Consider the following 7,507-nt stretch of genomic DNA (forward strand, 5'->3'; position numbering starts at 1 on the left):
AAGAGTCAATGAATTGGAAATAAAGTTTATGGGGTATAGTTCGTGACGCCACCCGTGGTACTCGGACAATATGGCTGACGCTGCAGTTCAAATCCACTGGGGCAGTTGGTGACACAGCTAACATATTTCAACTCTCCATGGGCAAAGCTAGTCCCCAGGGCAGATATAGGTGTTAATTGTGATGATCATGGTTGTGGTAGTTGTAGTGCAGGGCAAGTGGCGCAGGAATAATTCAGAGGACACAGCTGGGTACAGTTTTCAGTGCTTTACTCACAGTTCTGCAGATTACTGTGTGGTCCAGCCAACCCCCAGATAATTTGGGGTATACTTTTCCAGGACTCCTCTCTTATATTCCTTTCTAGGCCGTCTCACTGCGCTGGCTCCCATCTCTCCTGCCCTGCGCTTTCAAACACAGTGTCCCAAGCCAGCAGCCACGGACCTTGTCAGGTGACCTCCTCTGAGTCCCCTTGCTCCTGTATAGCTGCCTTTTCAGCGAATGTGTATCGATGACACTGTGGCACCTACAGCTGTCACAGCCTCCGGCTTGCTAGCTGAGCTATGTAGTTCTCCAACTAGTCTTGGGGGCCGGTTGCCCCCACTGCGACCTAGTCCCTCCACCTGGTGATGGTCAGCGTGGACACGGGACCCACAGGTGGATTCCTCACTACCTGTGCCCCTAGGATCCCTTCTTTCTCTTCCTTCTGTAGCTTCACCTTTCTCTAGCTCCCTCTCTCTGGGAGCTCTTTTCTGCACATCTCACTCCTTCCACTTCCTCTCCTGTTGTGAATTTACCTTTTGGCTCCCTCTAGTGGCTACTAGTGATTTTACTCTGGGTATGTCATTCATCCCTTGTATGCTCACCTGGGTCGTTAGGTCAGGGGTGTTGCTATATAAGCTCCCTGGACCTTCAGTTCAATGCCTGGCAACGTTGATATCAGAGCTAATCTGTAGTGCTCTTGTCTACTGATCCTGGTTCCTGCTTGATTAAGCTAAGTCTGCTTTCTTGCTTTTTGCTATTTGTTTTTGTTTGCATTTTTTGTCCAGCTTGTATATAATCTGTTTTCTGACCTTGCTGGAAGCTCTAGGGTGGCTGGTGTTCTCCCCCCGGGCCGTTAGACGGTTCGGGGGTTCTTGAATCTCCAGCGTGGATTTTGATAGGGTTTTTGTTGACCATATAAGTTATCTTACTACATTCTGCTATTAGTAAGTGGGCCTCTCTTTGCTAAAATCTAGTTCATCTCTGTGTTTGTCATTTCCTCTTACCTCACCGTTATTATTTGTGGGGGGCTTGTATCCTACTTTTGGGGTCTTTTCTCTGGAGGCAAGAGAGGTCTTTGTTTTCCTCTTCTAGGGGTAGTTAGCTCTCCGGCTGGCGCGAGACATCTAGCGACCAACGTAGGCATGTTCCCTGGCTACTTCTAGTGTTGGCGTTAGGAGTAGATATATGGTCAACCCAGTTACCACTGCCCTATGAGCTCGATTTTTGTGCTTCGCAGACTTGCTGATATCTCTGAGACCCTCGCCATTGGGGTCATAACAGTTTGCCAGGCCTGTATTAAATGTTAAATGCATTGCAGAAGCGGGATTATAAGAAAGAAAATTCTGAGTTTTTTTTTCCTCTCTCTCATTTTTTTTTTTCTTTTCCCCTTTACCTCTGAGTGGCTTGTGTTTGCTGCAGACATGAATGTCCAGACCTTGATTACAAGTGTGGACCAGCTTGCTGCTCGTGTGCAGGGCATACAAGATTATGTTACCAGAAATCCTAAGTCAGAACCTAAGATTCCGATTCCTGAACTGTTTTCCGGAGACCGATTTAAATTTAGAAATTTCAGGAATAATTGTAAATTGTTTTTGTCTCTGAGACCCTGTTCATCTGGAGACTCCGCTCAGCAAGTAAAAATTGTTTTTTCTTTTTTACGGGGCGACCCTCAGGATTGGGCCTTCTCGCTGGCACCAGGAGATCCGGCATTGGCTGACATTGATGCGTTTTTTCTGGCGCTTGGTTTGCTTTATGAGGAACCCAATCTTGAGATTCAGGCAGAAAAAGCCTTGCTGGCTATGTCTCAGGGCCAGGACGAGGCTGAAGTGTATTGCCAAAAATTTCGGAAATGGTCCGTGCTGACCCAGTGGAACGAGTGTGCATTGGCTGCTAATTTTAGAAATGGCCTTTCTGAAGCCATTAAGAATGTGATGGTGGGTTTTCCCATTCCCACAGGTCTGAATGATTCTATGGCCCTGGCTATTCAAGTCGACCGGCGGTTGCGGGAGCGCAAAACCGCAAATTCCCTCATGGTGTTGTCTGAACAGGCACCTGATTTAATGCAATGTGATAGAATCCTGACTAGAAATGAGCGGAAAATTCATAGACGCCAGAATGGCTTGTGTTACTACTGTGGTGATTCTACACATGTTATCTCAGCATGCTCTAAACGTCTTACTAAGATTGTTAGTCCGGTCGCCATTGGTAATTTGCAACCTAAATTTATTCTATCTGTAACTTTGATTTGCTCACTGTCATCGTATCCTGTCATGGCGTTTGTGGACTCAGGTGCTGCCCTGAGCCTTATGGATCTGTCATTTGCCAAGCGCTGCGGATTTGTTCTTGAGCCATTGGAAAATCCTATCCCTCTTAGGGGTATTGATTCTACGCCATTGGCAAAAAATAAACCGCAGTTTTGGACACAGGTTACCATGTGCATGACTCCCGAACATCGGGAGGTAATACGTTTTCTTGTTCTGCATAAAATGCATGATTTGGTTGTTTTGGGTTTGCCATGGTTACAGACCCATAATCCAGTCTTGGACTGGAAGGCTATGTCAGTGTCAAGTTGGGGCTGCCATGGAATTCATGGAGATTCCCTGCCCTTGTCTATTGCTTCTTCTACGCCTTCGGAAGTTCCGGCGTATTTGTCTGATTATCAGGATGTCTTCAGTGAGTCTAAGTCCAGTGCACTGCCTCCTCATAGGGAATGTGACTGTGCAATAGATTTGATTCCTGGCAGTAAGTTTCCTAAGGGGAGACTGTTTAATCTGTCGGTACCTGAACATACCGCGATGCGTTCATATATCAAGGAGTCTCTTGAGAAGGGGCATATCCGTCCTTCTTCTTCCCCTCTTGGTGCGGGATTCTTTTTTGTGGCCAAAAAGGACGGATCTTTGAGGCCTTGTATTGACTATCGGCTTTTAAATAAGATCACTGTCAAATTTCAGTATCCTTTGCCGCTGCTGTCAGATTTGTTTGCCCGGATTAAAGGTGCCAAGTGGTTCACCAAGATAGACCTTCGTGGTGCGTACAACCTTGTGCGCATTAGGCAGGGCGATGAATGGAAAACCGCATTCAATACGCCCGAAGGTCATTTTGAGTACCTGGTGATGCCATTTGGGCTCTCTAATGCACCTTCAGTTTTTCAGTCCTTCATGCATGACATTTTCCGGAAGTATCTGGATAAATTTTTGATTGTTTATCTGGATGATATTCTGTTTTTTTCTGATGATTGGGACTCGCATGTGGAGCAGGTCAGGATGGTTTTTGAGATTTTGCGTGAAAATTCTTTGTTTGTAAAAGGCTCAAAGTGTCTCTTTGGTGTACAGAAGGTTCCCTTTTTGGGGTTCATTTTTTCCCCTTCTGCTGTGGAGATGGATCCAGTCAAGGTCCGAGCTATTCATGATTGGACTCAACCCTCGTCAGTTAAGAGTCTTCAGAAGTTCCTGGGTTTTGCTAACTTCTACCGTCGTTTTATCGCAAATTTCTCTAGCGTTGTTAAACCGCTGACGGATATGACCAAGAAAGGCTCTGATGTAGCTAACTGGGCTCCTGCTGCCGTGGAGGCTTTCCAGGAGTTGAAACGCCGGTTTACTTCGGCGCCTGTTTTGTGCCAGCCTGACGTCTCACTTCCCTTTCAGGTTGAGGTGGATGCTTCGGAGATTGGGGCAGGGGCCGTTTTGTCACAGAGAGGCCCGGGTTGCTCTACTATGAGACCTTGTGCCTTTTTCTCTAGGAAGTTTTCGCCGGCAGAGCGAAATTATGATGTGGGCAATCGGGAGTTGTTGGCCATGAAGTGGGCATTTGAGGAGTGGCGTCATTGGCTCGAGGGTGCTAAGCATCGTGTGGTGGTCTTGACTGATCACAAAAATCTGATGTATCTCGAGTCTGCTAAGCGCCTGAATCCTAGACAGGCCCGCTGGTCATTGTTTTTCTCCCGTTTTGACTTTGTGGTCTCGTATTTACCAGGTTCTAAGAATGTGAAGGCCGATGCTCTGTCTAGGAGCTTTGTGCCTGATGCTCCTGGAGTCGCTGAACCTGTGGGTATTCTTAAGGAAGGAGTTATCGTGTCAGCTATTTCTCCAGATCTGCGACGTGTGTTACAGAGATTTCAGGCTGGTAGGCCTGACTCTTGTCCACCTGACAGATTGTTTGTGCCTGCTAGATGGACCAGCAGAGTCATTTCCGAGGTTCATTCCTCAGTGTTGGCAGGGCACCCGGGAATTTTTGGCACCAGAGATCTGGTGGCCAGGTCCTTTTGGTGGCCTTCCTTGTCAAGGGACATGCGGTCATTTGTGCAGTCCTGTGGTACTTGTGCTCGAGCTAAGCCTTGCTGTTCTCGTGCCAGCGGGTTGCTCTTGCCCTTGCCTGTCCCGAAGAGACCTTGGACACACATCTCTATGGATTTCATTTCGGATCTTCCGGTGTCTCAGGGCATGTCTGTCATCTGGGTGATATGTGATCGTTTCTCCAAGATGGTCCATCTGGTTCCTTTGCCTAAGCTGCCTTCCTCTTCTGATCTGGTTCCTGTGTTCTTCCAGAACGTGGTTCGTTTGCACGGCATTCCTGAGAATATTGTGTCGGACAGAGGATCCCAGTTTGTTTCCAGGTTCTGGCGATCCTTTTGTGGTAGGATGGGCATTGATTTGTCGTTTTCGTCCGCTTTCCATCCCCAGACTAACGGACAAACGGAGCGAACTAATCAGACTCTGGAGGCTTATTTGAGGTGTTTTGTCTCTTCTGATCAGGATGATTGGGTGACCTTCTTGCCGTTGGCTGAATTTGCCCTTAATAATCGGGCTAGTTCCGCCACCTTGGTTTCGCCATTTTTCTGCAACTCTGGTTTCCATCCTCGTTTTTCCTCGGGACATGTGGAGCCTTCTGACTGTCCTGGGGTGGATTCCGTGGTGGATAGGTTGCAGCGGATCTGGAGTCATGTGGTGGACAACTTGAAGTTGTCACAGGAGAAGGCTCAGCGTTTTGCCAACCGCCGCCGCGGTGTGGGTCCCCGACTTCGCGTTGGGGATTTGGTATGGCTGTCTTCTCGATTTGTTCCTATGAAGGTCTCCTCTCCCAAATTTAAGCCTCGCTTCATTGGTCCTTACAAGATATTGGAAATCATTAATCCTGTATCCTTTCGCCTGGATCTTCCGGTGTCGTTTGCCATTCACAACGTATTTCATAGGTCCTTGTTGCGGCGGTACGTTGTGCCTGTGGTTCCTTCTGCTGAGCCTCCTGCTCCGGTGTTGGTTGAGGGCGAGTTGGAGTACGTGGTGGAGAAGATCTTAGATTCTCATCTCTCCAGGCGGAGGCTTCAGTACCTGGTCAAGTGGAAGGGCTATGGTCAGGAGGATAATTCCTGGGTGGTCGCCTCTGATGTGCATGCGGCCGATTTAGTTCGTGCCTTTCACGCCGCTCATCCTGATCGCCCTGGTGGTCTTGGTGAGGGTTCGGTGACCCCTCACTAAGGGGGGGGTACTGTTGTGAATTTACCTTTTGGCTCCCTCTAGTGGCTACTAGTGATTTTACTCTGGGTATGTCATTCATCCCTTGTATGCTCACCTGGGTCATTAGGTCAGGGGTGTTGCTATATAAGCTCCCTGGACCTTCAGTTCAATGCCTGGCAACGTTGATATCAGAGCTAATCTGTAGTGCTCTTGTCTACTGATCCTGGTTCCTGCTTGATTAAGCTAAGTCTGCTTTCTTGCTTTTTGCTATTTGTGTTTGTTTGCATTTTTTGTCCAGCTTGTATATAATCTGTTTTCTGACCTTGCTGGAAGCTCTAGGGTGGCTGGTGTTCTCCCCCCGGGCCGTTAGACGGTTCGGGGGTTCTTGAATCTCCAGCGTGGATTTTGATAGGGTTTTTGTTGACCATATAAGTTATCTTACTACATTCTGCTATTAGTAAGTGGGCCTCTCTTTGCTAAAATCTAGTTCATCTCTGTGTTTGTCATTTCCTCTTACCTCACCGTTATTATTTGTGGGGGGCTTGTATCCTACTTTTGGGGTCTTTTCTCTGGAGGCAAGAGAGGTCTTTGTTTTCCTCTTCTAGGGGTAGTTAGCTCTCCGGCTGGCGCGAGACATCTAGCGACCAACGTAGGCATGTTCCCTGGCTACTTCTAGTGTTGGCGTTAGGAGTAGATATATGGTCAACCCAGTTACCACTGCCCTATGAGCTCGATTTTTGTGCTTCGCAGACTTGCTGATATCTCTGAGACCCTCGCCATTGGGGTCATAACACTCTCCCAGACTCTGACTCACTTTCCCTCCAACTGTCACTACTCTTCTTGCCTGAGTGAGAACCCACCCCTTTCTCTAGGGTCTGCCCATCTTTCCAGGCTAAAGTGATGTAACGCTGGATGCAAGTGTGTGGGTCCTGGGTAGTGCCCCCTCTTTACTTGAGAGCAGAGTCCTACACCTCTGAATGAGATGCAGTACCTCTGTGGCGAATGGACCTCAGGGGCACCACAGATCCTGATGGACCAAGTAACGCCATTCATGTCCAAAGAAATAAGAGAGCTATGTAAGGCTCTCCAGAATACACAACTCAGGACATCGATGTACCATCTGCAGATGGAAAACATCCCTACAGCATGATGCTGCCGCCACTAGGGTTGAGCGAAACGGGTCGGCAATTTTCAGAAGTCGCCGACTTTTGGCAAAGTCGGGTTTCATGAAACCCGACCTGACCCCTGTGTGGGGTCGGCCATGAAGTCGGCGATCTTCTGAATCTGGAATCGGAATTCCGATACCGATTCCCGATATGTTTAAGATATCGGGAATTGGTATCGGAATTCAGATTTAAGTGTAAAATAAAGAATTAAAATAAAAAATATCGCTATACTTACCCTCTGACGGGCCCTGGTACTAACCGGGAACCTTCCTTCCTTAGAATCAGCCTTCCAGGACCTTGCGGTGACGTCGCGGTGACGTCGCGGCTTGTGATTGGTCGCGCGGCCGCCCATGTGACCGCTTGCGCGACCAATCACAAGCCGCGACGTCACCGTGACGTCACCGAAGGTCCTGGAAGGGCTGATTCTTAGGAAGGAAGGCTGCCGGAACGAAGCCGAGGGTGAGTATATTCCTATTAGATATATACTCACCCTCGGACACGCCCTGCTTCTTTCCGGCAGCCTTCCTTCCTAAGAATCAGCCCTTCCAGGACCTTCGGTGACGTCACGGTGACGTCGCGGCTTCTGATTGGTCGCGCGAGCGGTCACATGGGCGGCCGCGCGACCAATCACA

Source organism: Ranitomeya variabilis, chromosome 1, assembly GCF_051348905.1.
Source record: "Ranitomeya variabilis isolate aRanVar5 chromosome 1, aRanVar5.hap1, whole genome shotgun sequence".
Classification (NCBI taxonomy): domain Eukaryota; kingdom Metazoa; phylum Chordata; class Amphibia; order Anura; family Dendrobatidae; genus Ranitomeya; species Ranitomeya variabilis.